Source organism: Hylobates moloch, unplaced genomic scaffold (assembly GCF_009828535.3).
Source record: "Hylobates moloch isolate HMO894 unplaced genomic scaffold, HMol_V3 SCAFFOLD_14, whole genome shotgun sequence".
Lineage (NCBI taxonomy): Eukaryota > Metazoa > Chordata > Mammalia > Primates > Hylobatidae > Hylobates > Hylobates moloch.
Window position 1 is genome coordinate 98697181 of NW_026652289.1, and position 21070 is coordinate 98718250.

A 21070-nucleotide genomic window follows, 5' to 3' on the forward strand; every position below is an offset into this window, starting at 1 on the left:
TTTATACAGTGTATTTTGTTGATGAGACATTTATACATGTGATATCATTTGATTTTTTTTAAAAAAACTGAAATACATTTAAAGTTATAGTCCTACTTAACATATGAGGAAACTGAGTCTTCAAGGTGCAAAATGGCTTGCCAATGGTGACAAGGCCAGTAATGGCAGAACCAACACTAAAGCTCATGTCCTCTGGCTCCCTTACTCTATCAAGTCTGTCCTCCAATGCATCCATCATATCCAAAAGAAATATTCATCTTTCTACACACTTTTGTTTAAAGGTAGAGATCATGTCCTAGGAATCTTTTTATTCCCATAGCACATAGAACAGTGATTTGCACGTGATAAGCAATCAAAAATACTCATTGAATTGGATTACATTAAAATGTAATGCAAAACTTATTCAGAGAATTTTCAGTGGAATATGGAGGAGGAAGGCATGTTGAAGTGGGTTAATTCATTTAAACATGAAAGACATATTGAACAGATAAAATAGAAATAGTGAGCATAGAGAAGTAAAATAAGATAGTATTTAACAATATGTGATTTTGATACAAACAGCCTGGGCTTGAATCATGCCTTTAACAGTTCATAATTCTGTAATTTTTGACAAGTGATGTTTTCTCATCTGCAAAATAGAGATAATAAAAATACTTAACTTGTAAAAAAAAAAAGTGTGAATAAATAGAAAAGGAAAGAAACAGAATAAAAGTATGTGTTCAAATAGTTCTCTGTATATATCTATTCTACTTGTCTAAAATTTAACCTAAGAAGTAAAATTTGTTAACTGACACGATGAAAAAGAGATGTATGTATACAAAGAATTGATTGTATAAATGTAGTATTTAAAACATAATTAAAAGATATAAAATATTTGACAGGCATTTTTAACTTCCAGGTACGAATTTTTTTTTTTTTTTTTTTTTTTTTTGGAGACGGAGTTTCATTCTTGTTGTCCAGACTGGAGTGCAATGGTGCGATTTCAGCTCACTGCAACCTCCACCTCCCAGGTTCAAGTGATTCTCCTGCCTCAGCCTCCCAAGTAGCTGGGATTACAGGCATGTGCCACCACGCCCAGCTAATCTTGTATTTTTAGTAGAGATGGGGTTTCTCCATGTTGGTCAGGCTGGTCTTGAAGGATATTAAGTTTTAAGTAGGGAAAATATACCAAGGTACTTGTGTCTTTCACATTATGTCTGTCTTGGCAAGTGTTCACCTGGATATAGTGCAATTGACTTCATGTAACTTCTATGTTCCTAATTCTTTAATTATATGCAATACATTTAATCACCAACCATTGCCTAAAGGATGAGTTTATTTTTACTAAGAAAACCTTCTATTGAACTATAGCACACATAAAGTCTGCACACCATAGATGTCCAACTGGATACATTTTTACACACTGAACTTACCTGTAACAGAACCACAGAAGCCCCCTTCATGCCCCTTACCTGTCATTGCCCAATTCTTCTCCTAGAGGTACTCACTACCTTCACTTCTAACATCGTAGAATAGTTTTCACCTATTCTGAAACTTCATTTAAATTAAATCATAAAGTACATTATCTTTTGTGCTGGATTTCTTTCATTCAATGTTATTTCTTGTGTGAAATGTTTACACTTTGTTAATTTCCATTGCTGTATTATATTCTGGTATACAAATATAATGCTATGCATTTTACTGGTGAGGTATATGTGGATAGTAGTATGGTCTAAATGTTTGTGTCCAAAAATTTATTTGTTGAAGCCTAATCACCAATGTGATGGTATTAAGAGTTGGGCCTTCCATTAGGAAGGTGATTAGGTCATGAGGGTGCAGCCCACATGAATGGGGTGAGTGACCTTGCCCATACCACCGTGTGGGGACACAGCAAGAAGGCAGCATCTGTGAACTAGGAAGTGGGCCCTCACTACATACCAAATTTGACAGTGCCTTAATTTTGGACTTCCTAGCCACCAGAACTATGAGACATAAATTTCTGTTGTTTATAAGCTATGCAGTTTATGGCATTTTGTTATAGAACCCCAAACTGACAAAGACAGATAGTTTCTGATTTTAGGCTCTTATGAATAGTGCTGCTATAAACGTTCTTCTCTATATCTTTCGGTGAACATATCTATACACAAATGTTCAAGTATATTCCCAATGGGTGGACTTGCTGGGTCATTGGGTGTGCATTTGTCCAGTTTAGTTTCACAAAATAGTTTTCCCAATGGTTGTAGCTTTTACCTCTCCCACCAACAGTATATAAAAGTTCTGTTAGTTCCACATCTTCACTAACTTGGTATTGTCTCTCTTTTTCATTTTAGCCATTTGGGTAGGCATGGAAGGGGGTTAAACTGGTTTAATTTTCATTTTTCTGGTGACTAATATGGTGAGGCATTGGACTTGCTGGGTCACAGGGTATGAAATAGAAGTGTCTCTGACTTTAATATCAATCACTTATACACTAATTTTCTACCCTAAGAATTATTTTTGCATTCTGGAAGATGTTATCAACCTATCCTTAAGTTACTTATTTAGTTTCCAAAATTGTCTATTAAGTGCTTTACCATTTGGGGTTGTGTTTTTTAGATATGGTATTGGTTTTTTAAAATGTAATATATGTACCTGGTTAAAACTATCAATACACACAAAAAGAATTCTGTGGAAAGTTTCTTTTCCATAGCTGATTAGTTTCTGGCCTAATGATGATTGCAGTTTCCAGTTTCTTGTGTATTTTCAGATATATTCTAAGCATGTTTTATGTATGTATGTATGTACATATTATGTACATTATTACACATGGTAATAAACCATTCATACTCTTCTGCACTTTGTTGTTTTTTTGGCATTCTTAGAAATATCTTTTTTACTAATGTAGATAATTTTTACAGTTTTGCTGAGCTATGATTGACCAAAATTTGTATATATTTAGGGTATACAATGTGGTTTTAACATATGTATACACTGTGAAATGATTATGACAATCAAGCTAACTAACGTGCCCTTCATTTGCATAGTCATCTTTGTGTTTTTGTGGTGGAAACACTTGAGATCTACTCACTTAGTAAATTTTAAGTTTATAATACACTATCAACTATACATCATGCTGTGTGTTAGGTCTCCAGTACTTATTCGTCTTATGACTGAAGGTTTTAACCCTTTGACCAATATCTCCCTTTTTCCCCACCCCTCAATCCTGGGTAACCACCATTCTATGCTTTTCTTATGAGTTTGACTTTAGGTTTCACATACAGGTGAGATCATGCAGTATTTAGTTTTCTGTGTCTGGCTTATTTCACTTAACGTACTATCTTCAAGTTTCATTCATGTCACAAACGGCAAAATTTCATTCTTTTTTAAGACAATAATATTCTATGTATATAGACATCATCTTTATCATCTCATCTGTCAATGGACACTTGTTTCCACATGATTTCATATCCTGGCTTTTATGAATAATGCTACAGTGAATATGGGAATGTAAATATCTCTTCATGATAGTGTCCTTATTTCCTGCACCTTGCTTTTTAAACCTACCTATAAACTTGTGGCTCAGACAATATAAAAAAATTTAGGTGTTCCACTTTCTTTGTTATAATCAAAGGAATAGATGTATGATATATTTATTTCTTCCTAAATCAATAAATATTTAGATTATTTCTAGCATTTTATATGATGAATACCTCTAAACATATACATTTTATTTACATGTCTAAATATACATAAGAGTAGAGCTCTTAGAAGTGGAAATGACAAAATATGTATGCATTAGATGTTTGTTGTTGGAGATTGTTTTATTGATACATAATAATTGTACATTTTTATAGGACACATATGATATTTTGATACATTCATACAAAGAGTAATGATCAGATCAGGGTAATTAGGATATCCATCGCCTTAAACATTGATCATTTCTTTGTGTTAGGAACAGTTCAAATCTTTTAGTTAGTTTGAAATATACATTGAATTATTGTTAACTTTAGTTACCCCCCTGTGCTGTCAAACACTACAACTTTCTTATTCTTTCTTTGTAACTTTATGTTTGCTCCATTAACCAACCTCTCTTGATTCTCTCCTCTACCCTTCCCAGCCTCCTATAACTATCATTCTACCCTCTAACTCCATGAAATCAATGATTTTAGCTCCCAAAGTTTGTCTTTCTGTGCCTAGCTTATTTGACATCATATAATGACCTCTGGTTCCATCTATGTTGCTGCAAATGAAAGATTTCCGTCCTTTTTACAGCTCAATAGTATTCCATTGTGTATATATACCACCTCTTCTCGTTTTTCTTTTTTTAGTTTTTTTATAAATTTACATATGTTTATGGGATACAAGTGCATTCTGTTACACGTGTAGTGGTGAAGTCAGTGCTTTTAGGGTATATATCACACGAATAATGTACATTGTATCCATTAACCAGTTTCTCATCATCTTTCCCCCTCCTACCTTGTCACCCTTCTGAGTCTCTATTATCAATCATTCCACTCTCTACATCTATGTGTACACCTTTTTAAGTGAGAACGTGTGATATTTGTCTTCTGTGTCTGGATTTCTGCAAAAGACATAATGCCATTATTTTTATGGCCAAATAATATTCCATTGGGCTTACTGCATTTTTTAATCCATCCATCCATTGATGAAAACTTATCTTGGCTACTGTTATTAGTGCTACAATAAACATGGGGGTGCAGGTATTTCTTTTATATATTGATTTGTTGATTTGCTTTTTTGGGAGGGGTGGTAAATACCCAGTAGTGGAATTGCCAGAACATATGGTAGTCTTATTTTTAGTTTTTATGATAAATCTTCATACTGTTTTCCATAATGGCTATACTAATTTGCATTCCTACCAAGAGTGTAAGAGTTCTTTTTTCTCTGCGTCCTCACCAGCATCTGTTATTTTTTTCCCTCTGATAATAGCCATTCTAACTAAAGTGAGATAATTTCTCATTGTGGTTTTAATTTGCATTGCCCTGATGATTAGTGACGTTAAGCATTTTTTCATATACCAGTTGAACATTTGTATGTCATTTTTTTGAGAAATTATTCATGTCCCTTGCCTGCTTTTTAATGTAATTATTTGTTGTGTTTGTTTGTTTTGTTTTGCTGTTTACTTGCTTGAGTTCCTTGTATGTTCTGGATACTATTTCTTTGTCAGATGAATAGTTTGCAAATATTTTCTGCCATTCTATAGGTTATCTCTTCACTCTGTTGATTGTTTCTTTTGCTGTGCAGAAGCTTTTTAGTTTAATATAGTCCTGGTGTTAGTTCATTTGCATTGGTATAAGGAATACCTGAGGCTGGGTAATTTATGTCTTTTTGGCTTATGTTTCTTCAGGCTGTACAAGAAGTATGGTGCCAGTATCTGCTTCTGGTGAGGGCTTCAGGAAGCTTCCACCCATACCAGAAGAAGAAGGGGAGCAGGCATCACATGACAAGAGTGGAGAAAAGAGAGAGGGAAGGGAGGTGCCAGACACATTTTAACAATTAGATTTTATGGGAACTAAAAGTGAGAGTTCACTGAATCCCACAAGAAGGACACCAAGCCATTCGTGAGAAGAGATCCATCCCCATGACTCAAACACTTCCTATTAGGCCCTACCTACAACATTAGGGATCAAATTTCAACACAAGATTTGGAGGGGACAGATAGCCAAATTATATCAGTCTTATTTTTCTGTTTTTTCTTTTGTTGCCTGTGCTTTTGAGGTCTTAGCCATAAAATAGTTGCCTATACCAGTGTTCTGAAGTGTTCACCCTGTTTTTGTAGTGTCAGATCTGATGTTTAAGGCTTTAATATATTTTGAGTTTATTTTTGTATATAGTGAGAGATAGGGGTTTGGTTTTATTCTTCCACATAGGGATATCCAGCTCTCCTGGCACCATTATTGAAGAGGGTATCTGTTCCCCAAGGTATGTTCGTAGTGCCTTTGTAAAAATTCAGTTGGCTATAAATCCTTAAAGATATATGCTGTCCAGTGCTTTAAGTGGGGGTATTGAAATCCCTGACTATTATTTTATGGGAATCTCTCTCTCTTTAGTGCTAAGAATATTTGCTTTATATATCTGGGTGCTTTGACATTGGGTACATATATATTTATGATTGATATATCATCTTGGTAAATTGATCCCTTGATTATTATATAATGTTCTTTTTCTCTTTTTGTGTTTTTGATGTAAAGTCTCTTTTGTCTGCTATTAGTTATTCCTGCAGGCTTTTGATTTCCATTTTTATGAAATAATTTTTTAATTCCTTCACATTCAGTCTACATGTATCTTTACAGGTGGAGTAAATTTCTTTTAGGCAGCATACCGTCAGATTTTTTTCAAATCCATTTAACCTGTCTATATCTTTTAATCGGAAATTTAAAAGTTTGCATTCCAGGTTATTGTTGTTAGGTGATGACTTACTCCTGTCATTCTGTTCATTGTTTTCTGATTGCTTCATATATCCGCTTTTCTTTATCCATCTTTTATTGTTTGCCCTTACAATTTGGTGGGTTTTCGTAGTGATAATGTTGCGTTCCTTTTAATTTTTTTTTTTCTGTATGCGCTCTACTAGTAAATTTTATACTTTTTGTTTTCATTATGGTAGATATCATCTTTTCACTTCCAAATGTAGGGATTCCTTAAGCATTTCTTGTAAGGCCTGTGTAGTGGTGATGAATTCCTCCTGTTTTTGTTTGTCTGGGAAAGAATTTACTTGCCTTTCAGTTTCGAATAGTAGCTTTGCTGGGTATTGTATTCTTTGTTGGCAGTTTTTTTGTTGTTGTTTGTTTGTTTGTTTTTCTTTTGCACTTGGGATATTTCATACTATTCTCTCCTGGCCTGTAAGCTTTCTGCTGAGAAGCCACTGTTGGTTTGATGGAAACTCCCTTATATGTGAGTTGACTTTTTCCTTACTGTTTGTAGAATTCTTTCCTTGTATTTGACTTTTGGCAGTTTGATGATAATATTCCTTGGAGGAAACTTTTGGATTGAATCTGTTGGAAGATCTGTGAGCTTCCTGTATTTGAACGTCCATATTTATTGTAAGACTTGAGAAGTCTTCATTTAGCTCTGCTGTGGTCTTTATTATTTATTTATTATTTAAGCTATTATATTTAACAATATAAAATGGTTTTCTATTCCATTGCCTTTCTCCTCACCCTCTGGGACACTGAAGTTTTGAATATTTTGTCACTTTATAATGTTCCATGTGTTACATAGGCTTCGTTCATTCTTTTTTTACTCTTTTTTTTTTTTTAATTTTATCTGGCTGGGTTATCTCAAAAGACCTGTCTTCAAGTTTATAAATTCTTCATTCTGCTTGATCTTATCTATTGTTGAAGTTCTCAATTATGTTTTTTCATTCCTTAAATATTTAGTTCCGTGATTTTTTCTTTATAATGATATTTATCTCTTTGTTGAATTTCTTATTCAGATTATGAATTTTCTAATTCATTCGTCTTGTTTATCTGGGTTCTCTTGCACTGTGTTTCTTTAATATTACCATTTTAAATTAATTTTTAAGTATTTCATATATTTCCTTTTCTATGAAATTTGTTATTAGAGAATTATTGTGTTGCTTTGCAGGTGTCATGTTTCCTTGCTTTCTCATTATTTCTTGGGTTCTTGCATTTAGTATCTGCACATCTGGTGTAACAGTCACTTTTTCTAATTTTATGAATTAGCTTTTATAGGGAAAGGCTTTTTCCTATAGTCACATGTAAGGAAATCAGATTAGCAGCAGATTTCTCAGCAGAGGGAGTGTCAGCAGGGCTTCAGGGATCTATAGATGCAGCAGCTGTAGGGTCTCCAGGTACAATGTATTCTCATGAGGACTTGGCTCTCGAAACCTATGTAACTATGGTATTAGTTTGGTAGGATGCTTTGGTTTTGTTTCTGGCAGGGCACAGTAGTGTGTTCTCTGTACCATTCCTTTGGATGTAATCAGTATCATTAATGTCTTGGAGTTCCTCTGTGGTTTAAGCTGCAGTTATTAGTGGAGGCTATGGCAATGCATTGCTGGGGATGGGATGCCAGGCATGCTGGTCCTCAAGTGCCAGTGGTGGTGGTGTCAGTATGCATAACATTGGCAGTGGCAGTAGTGGTGGTGGGCCAACCCTCAGGCCCATGAGTGGTGCATGCTGGAGCCAGCAGTGGCAGTGCAGGACTGGGCAGGCCAGTCCCTGGCCCCTGAGAAGCACACTTGGGTGCAGACTGCAAGAAAGAAATTGGTCTTTCCTAATGCTCCTGGATGACATGCACATGCCACAGTGGGGATCAGGGTGAGCTGATCTCCAGGGTCTTGGAAGGTGTATGTGTGCATACATGTAGTGGACAGGTGGGGTGGATCAGTCCCCAGGGTCCAGGATGATACACGCAGGTATTGGTTGCAGCAGCAGTGGCTTTCAGGGTGCTATATAGTCTGGTGAGGTTGGGCTCTCAAAATAGCAGAATGTTGCAGCGGCTTGGGTTTTGGGGGGTTTATGGGACAGGGATAGGCCTGTCTTTGGGTCCCTGGATGGTGTGTGCAAGCACCAGTGGTGGCGGGCAGGACACAGAATGCAGAGGACATGAAAAGTTGCTGCATCTGTGGTGGGTAGAGCAGCCCTGTCCTCATGTCCTCTGATGGCGCATGGGGATGCTAGCAGTGGCAGGCAGGATGGACCAATACCCAGGCCTCCAGATGACCTGTGTAGGTATCGGCAGCAGTGGTGATGTGCAGGACAAGTCTCTCCTCAGGTCCCAGGATGGCATGTGGACAGGCCCATAACCAAGGCCCTTGAAGGCACTTGCAGGTGCGTGGCAGCATTGCTCCTGTGAGGGGCAGGGTTGCTCTGCATGGCAGTGGTCCTAGGCAGGTGGCTCTCAAGCCCTGGGGAATATACACTTTGTCTCACTTTTTTCTCGTGGCAGCCTCTCTGGTGTGCTATACCACGTTTCCTGGGGTGTAAGGCACTGCATGGGCTAGAGTAGTGGAAACTCAGCTGCACTGCCGTGTCCAACTAGTGTCATGATACTGCACTCCTCGGGGAGGACATAGGCGGATGTCAGCAGAGCTTCAGTGATGTAGATGCAGGAGCTTTTAGCTCTCAGGGCACGGTGTAGTCTAGTGAGGGCTGGGCTCTCAAAATAGCACAATATTGCTGCTGTTTGGGTCTTGGAGGGGTTACAGGACCCAGCGTGAACTCCTTCTTTGAATTAATCCAATCAAGTGAACTCGCAGCAGCTCCTATTCCAGTCTCAGGTCCTGTGAGAGCCAAAGGGTTCTCCTATGTTAGGACTGTAGGAGCGGGCTGTGGGAATTTAAACCACTGGGGATCTTTTGTGCACCTTTTTCCCATAATGGGAAGTTCCTCCTGGCTCTGAGCTGATCCTGAGGGGCCAGCTACTTCACTTCTCTCTCCTTCCTCGCCTCAGAGGTTCTCTGTCTCTTCTCTGCTGAATTCCACTGTTCTCTCCCAGATGCTGTATTCTACATGTGGTTACCTACTGGGTGTTTATGTCCCTCTGTGTGGAGGAGGCAAGTGCCAGGCACCTCTAGTTTACCCATCTTGAAGTCTCCTGAACATTTAAAATTTTGATATATATTGCCAATTTTTCCCTAATGGGAAAAGCAGTGTATATTTTACTTTTTGTCAGTCTGACAAATATCTCATTAAATTGTCATTTCTTTAAATATGAACATAGTTATACATTTTTCACATGTCTAAAGGCCATTGTAAATGAGAATTTCTTATCCTCTAACTTTTTAATAAACTAGTTTATTAATTGTTATTAATTTATAAAAATCATTTGAATATTAAGAAAATTTAACTATTTGTCAGAAGTGCTCTAAACATTTAGGTAGCTTTTAACATTATCCAATTTAAATTTTACAGTGAATATTAATTTTCTAATATAGTGAATACTAGAGCTGCAACTCCGTCATAATTTGTAATCTTATTCTCTAAGTGTCTTCTTATGGCTTTGTTTTCTTATTTCATAGAAAATAAGACATCATCTTACCACTTTGCACACTTTTAAATTAAACTTATCTTCTGCTCTTCAGCTGGTTTTTCAGAGATCTGTCTTAATCTTGGTGACAGTGTCTGTCAACATATGCCGACCAGGTCACCTGCATTATATTCATCTGAATGCTCACCTGAATGCTTATGCCAAACATACCGAATCTCTGAGAGTAGAGGTCAGGAATCTGCATTTTAACAATCAGACTAAAGTTTGTGAACTTCTAGTCTAAATAATTCAGATGATGCAAATTTTCATTGTTTTTAATTTCTTTTTATGAGAATTAGCCTGTTTTCTTTTTTTTTTTTTTTTTTTTTGAGACAGAGTCTCACTTTGTCACTAGGCTGGAGTGCAGTGTCGCGATCTCGGCTCACTGCAACCTCCATCTCCCAGGTTCAAGCGATTCTCCTACCTCAGCCTCCCAAGTAGCTGGGATTACAGGTGCACGCCACCATGCCCAGCTAATTTTTATATTTTTGGTAGAGACGGGGTTTTACCTGTCTCTGCCTCCCAAGGTGCTGGGATTACAGGTGTGAGCCATGGCGCCCAGCCCTGTTTTCTTCACATATTTTCTGTCTTTGCCATTGCATAGGATGTTAAGGTTATTTTAATTATGAGAAACACTCTCCCTACAATGCAAAATGCCACTGGCATTTCTTTGTCTCCCTCTCACCTTTTTACTTACCTTTTACCAACAGAAACACACATATTCACAGAACATACACACACACACATACAGTACATACACACACACACACACACACATATGAAAACTCACACACTTCCTGGCTAGTTATCTTCTGGAAGTCATCTTCCATACCTTTCATTCATTGAATTATTTGTTGCAGGGTTGGGAAGGATTATGAATCAGAACTCTGGCTTCCCTGAACAAAAAAAAAAACAAAACCAGCATCTAGAAAGCTAATGATTAACTACACAGTTTTCTCTTATATGCATTCATACCTGGCAAGCAACTGGAGGTGAGGAAGAGATGAACAGCAAGAGTCAGGATTATAATATGAGACATAGTCTTAGGTGCTCAAACACATCTGAATGGGTCATTGTATTGCACTTTTATAGATCCAGTTGTTTTGAAAATTTCCCCTAGGTCCTAGCCATGGTTATTGATCAGTTTTACTTTTAATGAGCATGTAAGTATTCATAATTTTCTGTTTTCACTTATGCATTTTCAGTGTAAAATTGAGACATGCTACGTTAGGATCTCCTATCCAGATGTTATTTTAAAACCGTGAGCTGAAATTGAACATGTCAGAACTAAAATAGGCATACAGAGAAAGGAAACTTAGACTTATTAAACAAATACATTTTCAGTAAAGTAAGTAAATAACTGTTCCTGCCAATAATAAATTTTAAACTGATCAAATATTTAGGATATTTTTACTTCCTGTCAAAATATAAACTAAGTGAACATATTTTCACTTTATCTTCATGACCTATCAGTTGGGCCCATCTCCTTGGCAAATAATAAGGAGATGAAGGCAAACTCAGAAAAGCTAAGGAAAAAATAGGTTAGTTGAAATCTACCAAAAAGAGAAATTCCTACAGTTTGTTTTTGTATGCTGTAAATCATTGATAGAAATCAATTTCCTCCCACTAAAAAGGATCTCAATTACAGGTTACATTTAAATAAGTAATGAGAAAATGTACCATAAATTTCAAGAGGTAAAATCCACAAATATTTGAGTCTTTTAATAAAAAACTATAAGTAATGATTTTGTGATAAAAGTTATAAGATTCTGAGACATACTTGAAACTGATTATGAGTGGTTAATTTGAACTATTATGGATGAAATTGTTTTTTTGTTTTATCAACAATTCTTAGCAAAAAAATTTACTGACACAATCGGGGCCTTTTATTTTAATACAGAAAAAAAAAAAATGAGTAAGATGCAGCAGTGACTTTTCCCCATTGGAAGCTATAAACCAGCAAAGTTGTAGGCCAAGTCCAACGTTGATTAGTCTGATTGATGATCCACTCCATTCCCAGTAAGACCTAGAAGAAAATGAAGAAATGGAAATGGCAAAGAAACTGGATACAATCTTTACATTCTTTTATCCATTTATCTATTCATCTATTCATCCATCTATGGTTCTAAGCAAACAAGGTTGGGCAGGGATAGAAAATTTCAATAAGTTACCATTTCTGGTCTCTGGTTATTTAGGAAGGAAAGAGGTGAGAGATAAGGCTATGTAGTGGAAAGACACAGAACCAAGATTAGACTTCATGCCTCACCACTTCTACCACAGTCATCACTGCTACCACCCAAGTGTCCAAGCTGCCCTGTCCCTTGTTCTACTGCAGTAGCCTTCTGCATATCCTTCTGCCTCTGCTTTCTCATCCCTGTCATCTGTTCACCAGATAGCAACCAAAGTCATGTTTTGCAAATGTAAATCAGACCAAAATCATGCAGTTTTATTCCATAACTCTTAGAAGAAAATGTCTCAGTCATGGGTTACAAGATCCTACGTGACCTAGTCTGGATTTCTCTCTGAACCCAGATCTCAACACTTTCCCAAACTCACTTTGCTTCAGTCACATTGGCCTCCTTGCATCTCTTTAAGCTTGTCAAGCACACTTTTTTGCTTGAGGGCCACTTTACGGTCTGTATTCTCCACTGGGAATGCTCTTCCAGAAGATGGCTCTGTGGTTTGCTTCTTGACTTCATTCGGTTCTGCTCTCTTGTCGTCTCATGAGCCACCTTCTGTGAGCCCCTTATCAAAAAAGGCACCCCAGGCCCACTTCTTCCCCTTACATTATATATATATATATTTTCCAGAACACATAACCTCACATTATACTTCACATTATACTTCACATTATATTGAATGGCATTTATTGTCTGCCACTTGTCACTATATTATAAGCTCCATGATGGCAGGGACACGGTGTCTTTTTCTTTACTGTATTTCCTGTATAGAAAATAGTACCTGGTGGCCAGGCATGGTGGCTCATGCCCGTAATCCCAGCACTTTGGGAGGCTGAGGTGGGCGCATCACCTGAGGTTAGGAGTTCGAGACCAGCCTGGCCAACATGGTGAAACCCCGTCTCTGTTAAAACACACACACACACACACAAAATATCTGGGCATGGTGGCCGGCACTTGTAATCCTAGCTGCTCCAGAGGCTGAGGCAGGAGAATTGCTTGAACCCCCAGGAGGTGGAGGCTGCAGTGAGCCAAGATCACGCCACTGCACTCCAGCCAGGGCGACAGAGCGAGACTCCATCTCAAAAAAAAAAAAAAGAAAAGAAAAAAGAAAATAGTACTTGGTTCATAGTAGAATAGTCAATGAATATGTTGTATAAAGGAATGAAATCCACATTTTAGTCCTCAGTTCTCATTCTCATAGATATACTTTGTACGATATTTATTTCTAGGATTATGGGTAAATATGCAAAGTAAGTGAAACTTATTCTTTTTTTTAATACGCTTGGTCAATGATTTGTCAATTAATGCCAAGAGCTTCTTTGGATGCCTATCTTTTATCATTATGATCCAGCCTGTTGGCTGTCTCTTTTTTAAAAATACCCTTTCCCTTTCCATCCCATTCTTTTTCTTTATAACTATCCATCTCTATTTCCAACATCAGATTATGTGGATCTACCTGTATACTGCTTCCTAATTTTTCAGGTATATGGCTTGGACAAGTCATGCAGCATTCTTCTAAGTCGTATCATGGAGTGGCTCTTCCTCTAAACATACCAGTATGGCTTTAGATCTAGACCAGAGCTAGATATAAGCCAGAATTCAAGTAGGTCAATCAGAGAGTATATCTATGAGGTATGTCCAACTGGGACATACCTCATAGATCTAGGCCAGAATTCTAAGTAGATCAATCAGAGAGTGTATCTCCAGAGAGGTATGTCCAACCTCACATCATTCCTGGTTTAATGAACCCAGGGATCCTGGATTCATTCTGGGTTTCTGCTGAGGAATTGTTTGTAACTATGAGCAGAACTACCAACTGCTACTCCTCTCAAGAATAAAGCTTCCGTTGGCATGAGTTTCAGTGGTCATAAAGTAAGGCACTATTTCATTAATTTTCTTTGCTTTTTTTCCTAGTATTTTGCTAAGATTTGATATCAAAAATGTGTCATGAAAGAAACTTCTGTATATTTTTTCTCACCCTACAAAAATTAACTATATTTGTTCCTCTGAAGTCATTGATTCTAAAGAAAGTTTATTACCATAATGGTCGGGCGCAGTGGCTCACATGTGTAATCCCAGCACTTTGGGAGGCTAAGGCAGGTTGATTGCTTGAGATCAGGAGTTTGGGACCAGCCTGGCCAACATGATGAAACACCATCTCTACTAGAAATACAAAAGTTAGCCAGGTGTAGTGACACTCACCTGTAATCTCAATTACTTGGTAGGCTGAGGCAGGATAATTGCTTGAACTCAGGAGGTGGAGGTTGCCGTGAGCCAAGATTGTGCCACTGCACTCCATCCTGGGCAACAGAGCAAGACTCCATCTCAAAACAAAACAAAGAAAGAGAGAGAGCGAGAGAGAGAAAAGAAATTTGATTACCATAATTTACAATTGTGACTAATCTTTCCTTTTTGCCTATTTTCCTCTCTAGAGGATTCACATTGGTCCAGATGATTTTTCCTGACATATTATGTATAGTCATTTATTTTTTTCATTTTTATTACTCTAACCTTTAACCTTGTTAACACTATAGCTTACTTTTGGCAGCCAGGATTTTGATGATTTCTTGCCTGCAAAGATATCCCAACATTATAAGATCTTTATAAAGTTTCTGTAAAATAGATAATGGTAACTCATCCTACCTTATTTTTTTAACTTCTAATTACATGGCTTACCATTCTTAGCATATAAAAAAGAACCCATGATCGCATCTAAATATTGTTAATATGAAGTTATAGTTACCTTGGAAATGCTTATGTGTGTTTTGTATCTATAATAGTCTGTCATAGTTTAGAACCAATGTTTGTTGGTGATAAAATTTTGTATTTGTGAGCACACAATAGCTAGTAAAACATTATACATACTGAATCCTAATACAGGCTTTTTATTTCATACTGTTTCCAGACCATTCATCTTACCACCTATTAGAGCTAGAGCAGGCTGTCAAACATGGAGAGGGATGATTAAAATAGTCTTAATGAAATAATATGTTACAAACTATAGGGTAAAGTGTTTATACAATAAAATGATGTCACAAAGTAAGGACTGAAAAATGACACTGTGATGATAGCAGCAAATTTTCCTTTGGCATGAGAATGGGTCAAGAATATACCATTCATATTATGTAAACCAAAACATAATTGTACATTATACAGAAAAAAGCTCATGAATAAACACTGACTTTCTGAAGAAAATATATTATTTTCAAGTGAATGCTGGTAAGCACCCTTTAAAGGAAAATAGTCACGTTCTTCCAAATTGCCAAGCCTTTTCCTTGTACAGTTTTAATGAACCATTTTTATTCTGGTAGTAAAATATTCATATTTTTCACTGAAATTCAAAGATTAAATTTTGTACAAAATTATACTGCAGCTTGGAAAACTAATTAAATGTTTTATTTTGTAAATGTAATGAGCTAGTTAAATCTTTGTTGCCAAAATTAAAAATGTAGGAGGATTGATGGCTAAATAAATTCTAAGAGTCATTCACATCAGATGAGATTGATGCCATTTTGTCAACACAGTCTACCACGAAGCGGAAGATAATTCGAGTAGAAATAATTTGAACTATATTTTTGAATTTGATATAACAATATCTTACATTGATTATTTGGTAGGCATTAGTTAGGATATAATTGTAGTTTATTTTAAATATCTCCTGTATAACATGTGATTACCCATTACGGAAGGAATATATGAACACATAAGAAAAGCAGGCAGTTGGATTTTGGAACAATAACAGCTCACTTTTTATAGAACCATGTAAGAGGCGTTAACTACCCAGAATGTAACTGAGAGACCACGAATATGAAACAAGGATGACAGGAAGGTAAAATATCTATTAGACTATCCACAAAGCCTATGTATTTTACTTGTACGATTACTCCCCATTCCAAGCCTATATACTTTTATCTTAACATGAACTTAACGAATTTGATTAACTGGTTTTCTGTGCAGTGGTGCATCAATTCACAGTGGAGTCAGCTAGAGTTACACTAACACAGTTCCATCAAGGCAAGGAGACAGCCTCAGTGTATGTCAGTATATGTACATCTATATGTATGTATATGCACACAAGAAGAAAGAGGCAGGAAATTAGAAAGCAGAGCACTCTGGAGGATAATTAATAAGTGGGCATTAAGCTTTGAAAATCTTGTTGTGATGTGGCAGAGCCCCAAATTCAATCATACAGCAAGAAAGTCTGGAAAATGTAGTCTGGTTGCGTACCTGAGAGGAAAAGGACATAGTTTGGTAACCAGTAAATTAAACCTGCCACGAATACTGGGGTTCATGATGATTTCTGTACTACAAGTCACTGCAAACAAACAAGCAAAAATCTTGTATTTAGTATTTGCCATTTAAGGGCAAACATCACAGGTAGATCTCATTATATAGAATCATGTCATTTCTTTTCATTTTTGTTTGTACTGTCCTCAAGATCAGACCTATATCACCAATCAACTCAATATATTGAAAAATTTTTATTATATAAGCTGAAGTGCATAATGCATGAAAGAACCCAATTACTCTTTTGTTGAACTGGCAGAATGGGCAAGCAGATACTGAGCTCCCCTGTTTCTGTCCACAGAGAAAAATAAATATCAGGTGATAGTGCATAAGAGAAATACAGCATAAAGGGATAAAGATTAATTCCCATGGGTTTGGAAGCGACTTTATAAGGAGGAAACTATTAGTAATTTTTCTAATATTTTTTCCCAGCAAAGAGGCTGGTAAAACCCTGATACTTAAGAGTTATCATAGCAGATACACTCTTAGGAACTAGAATGAGTAGTCTCTAGATAAGAATAAAACCAGTTTTAATTCTTTAGAAAGATTAAGGTATCTTTCCTATCTCTTTTCCCATATCCATCCTCAACGGGAAGACTTGTGAAGTGAAGAAGTGGTCTGCCTATGTGTGGCTGCAGTAAAGTAGACAGAAGTGTTTCTTTTGTGGGAATAGGAATGAAGAGACTGTAGGAATGTACGGAGTTTGCAGAGTCCAGGAGGACGAATTGGAGGAGATCTATAAGTTCCAAGCAGAGCAGCCAAATAAGGAGGAAGAAACAACTAGAATTGAAGTACAGATGGGTTAAGCAAATAAACTGAAGGTCTTGTCTGAAAAACTGACCAAATGCGGCCTACTGCTGGCTTTTACCTGCTTTCCAAAGTGTAGGGGCTACTGCATTGCCAGGGACAGGGATTGGGAAATTTTTTTTTAATGTCACGGCATAAATTCAAGATTCACCCTAACTTACCACCAAAATATTTAAAAACATGAGTACAGAGACAGGAAAAATCTCAAGGTTTTAATTGGAAACATACTTACATAATTTTGCAGACATGCACACCTCTTAAATAGTATCCCATTTAAGTAAGAAAAATGTTTTATGTAATGTTTCTTTTGACATAAATTTCTCTTTCCCACTAAATACCAGTATCAGCAGATCATTTCATTATTAAGTTGTTCATTTGAAGCACAAAGTAGAGCTAAATTCGTCTCCTCCAAGAGACCACAACATCCTATACCTGTCAAAAATCAAGGCACTTGCCATATTGTATTGAATCGAAAGTTCACGTCACCCTTTCCTCCCTAAGCTCCATCCGCTTCAGATCAATGTGTCCATAGTTATATTTCCAATGCCTCACATGCAACCTGGGGCAAGAGACACACCCAGGAAACATTTTTTGGTAGTAAATGAAACTGAGTTGCTTTTTTCTTTAGCATTCTCTTCAAGTGCAAATGCTCTCGGAAGAAATAACACATTAATTCAGGCTCATTCCTACCATTTGCAGAAGCAAAAGCATAGATGAAGATCCACATACCATAGACCTAAATACTAATAATTTATAAATCTAACTAATAAGCTGTTAAATAAAACATATCCTAACTTCCTACCTAAAAGAAAAAACCTTCATATCAACATGATAAAAGTTGTACGTAATAGCAGTTATATTTTAAGATGCTAAAAGCTGGAAAAATGCGAAAGTTAAAATGTAATTATCAATATGCATATTAGAGTGTTATGCTTAGATTGGTAATATTTTTGTTTTTAAATAAATGTATGCATAAATCAGTATATTTTTTCAGAAAATAGACTTTCTCACCTTTATTTTAGCAAAATCACTAATTTGTTCTTATAATAAAAATTTTCAAATATTTTCATTTGGCTTAATGTGGTGCCAAACAATACCTTTCCTGAGTCACATGATATCTGCTTGCTTTCATTATTTTCTGTTTTTAAAATTTAGGCACACCTGGCTGGGCGTGGTGGCTTACGCTTGTAATCCTAGCACTTTGGGAGGCTGAGGCGGGCAGATCACGAGGTCAGGAGATCGAGACCACAGTGAAACTCCGTCTCTACTGAAAATACAAAAAATTAGCTGGGTGTGGTGGTGGGTGCCTGTAGTCCCAGCTACTGGGAGAGGCTGAGGCAGGAGAATGGCGTGAACCCGGGAGGCAGAGCTTGCAGTGAGCCGAGATCGCGCCACTACACTCCAGCCTGGGCGACAAAGCGAAACTGTCTCAAAAAAAAAAAAAAAAAAAAAAGTGGGCAAAGGATATGAACAGATATTTCTCAAAATAAGGCATTTATGCAGCCAACAAACACATGAAAAAAAGCTCATCAGCACTGTTCATTAGAGAAATGCAAATCAATACCACAATGAGATACCATCTCACGCCAGTTAGAATGGCAATATAAAAAAAAAAAAAATCTTAAAAAAAAAAAATTTAGGCATACCTTCACTTTGAAATGTTTTCTCTCTTTTTGCTTTTCAGCCTTTAGTTTTTCTACTCTACTTATATATTTTCTTTTTCTATCCAATCATAGTTTACACACCTTGTTAATATTTAAAGGATTAAAAAATAAAAGGTTGCCATATTCAAAACATACATTTGAGTCTATAGTTTATACAAAGGTTCAATTTAAACTTTCGAATACAAAAATTAAAATAAAATTATCTCCATATGTGTCCTCAGATACAGTTTATATATCGTTTTCAGAAAGTTTTTTCTAAAGTACCCAAAATATTTATTTAAATGAAAACAAAATACAAATTATTAATATTAGATATAAATTTCTAAGGTAAATCATTTGAATACAGCTAAAATTTAGTTAAACTTCATGTATCTAGATTTTAAAAATAAAATAAAACTATTGACAATTTTAACATTAAATGGCCATCTAGTTGGCAAAGAAGTATCAGGCTTCATGTATATTAACATAGAAATTTACATACAGAAATTTAAACATAATATGAATTATTTAATATTTAACATAGTTCTCAGCCATTATGTGCACGTGTTTTGATTAATGATACTGCAGTGATTTATGGGTATCTTCAGACACATACGGTTGAACCAAAGGAAAGTAAGCAAGTGGGTGCTTGTTAATGATGCTTTATTATTTAATAATCTGCTGCATTTCTGCTATCCAAAGGAAGAATTTGGCAAGTTAATTAGTTTGCCCCTTCTCTTACCTAACTGCTTCCAGAGCACAAATTTCTCCCCGCACTCCAAAGCAGTATCTTTCTGTTGTCAGCAATGGTACAACCTGCAAACCTTGGTAGCATTTGGACATTGTCACCTTTTGTTTCTAGGACACAGGAGGAAAAATGGCCCAAAATGTTTCTCTGGGTCTTAGAGGGTGTTAATCATAAGAGCAGGTGGTGGTACTCACAAGAGGAAATGTTTAGTATTCTGGTTGTTCTGTGCCAGCACCAAGTGTAAGATCCCAAGTGACAGAGGAGCCCAAGAGCTATTTAATGATGAGTCTGTATTTGTGGTAAGTTGAACCTTCTAAATTTATCAGCCCCCGAGCGAAGGTCTCCATTGATCTGGGTTTCAGGGTAGTATTGTGTTAAATTTCTACCTGACTTTATCAAGTAAATGTTTTCTCTTAAAGAGCGCAGGGATATTAGACATCTGAAGAGAGAGGTTAGTGGAGAGCTTACACTGAATGGTGAAAAGAGTGAAACAAATTGGAGGGAGCTAAAGCAAAATATCATCTTGACTAAAATTTTGTTTGGGAGTTTGGCCTAGAAGTATTAGTTTATTACTCTTGTTTCTATGTGAGTACGTGTCCTTATGTTCCCCTCCCTCCCTCCCTCCCTCCCTCCATGCCTCCTCCCTCACTCTCTCCTTCACTCTCTCTCTCTTTTTCTCTGTTTCTCTGCTCTACAACTTGTCTTGAATTAATCATTGTTCAGATAATTTGGAAATGTTTGACCTGGGGTTGAGTTCTCTCATGTTCACTATTGGGATTTCAGTCCCTCTATATCCAGGTTTTGAAAAGCAGGGAGGCCTTTAATTTGCTTATAGCAATCTAATTGCTTCAAATAGTGTTTTAAGAATTTAGCTTGGAATGTGAAGTATAGGATGTTTCTGCTATAAATCAAAGTCCTTAGGAGACTCACAGACCTCAAGCAGAATTTCTCAGAGGGCACATTCAACCTGGATATAGCTAGGTATATTTTAGGTTTCTTTACGTTTAAAGTTGTAGTGAAAATTGGCCAAATATTATTAAGGAGGGAAAAATAGCATAGATAAACATGCTCAGTAACATTATTATTTGTCTCTATTCCCCAGCCCTGTTTGTCCAGGTCACAATAGCTTAACAACTGTGTTAAGCTATATTTTTTGAGAGAAAAAAAATGCCACATATTAGGAAATCCTGCTAAGAATGTATCAATAAAGCCAAAGGGTGCAAGATAACTTTAGGTAAACCTACAGAATGAAGAAGAAATCATGTGCCTCATAAGTTAGAGATATTTTCTCTCCTTTTCAACTATTTTAATACTTTAGGGGGTAAATAAGTAGGCCAGAAATATGATCTACTCTCTTCATATCTCCAATATTAATTAATCAATGATTATAGCTCCTGACTCATGTTTTATGCATGCTTAGAACAACATGGCAC

General features: G+C 36.4%; 1 protein-coding gene across 1 annotated transcript in view; it reads left to right on the forward strand.

The window, feature by feature from the left end:
- Nucleotides 1–21070, forward strand: part of UNC13C (unc-13 homolog C) — a 620990-nt gene that overhangs the window by 465653 nt on the left and 134267 nt on the right. The gene's annotated exons all lie outside the window — the stretch shown is intronic.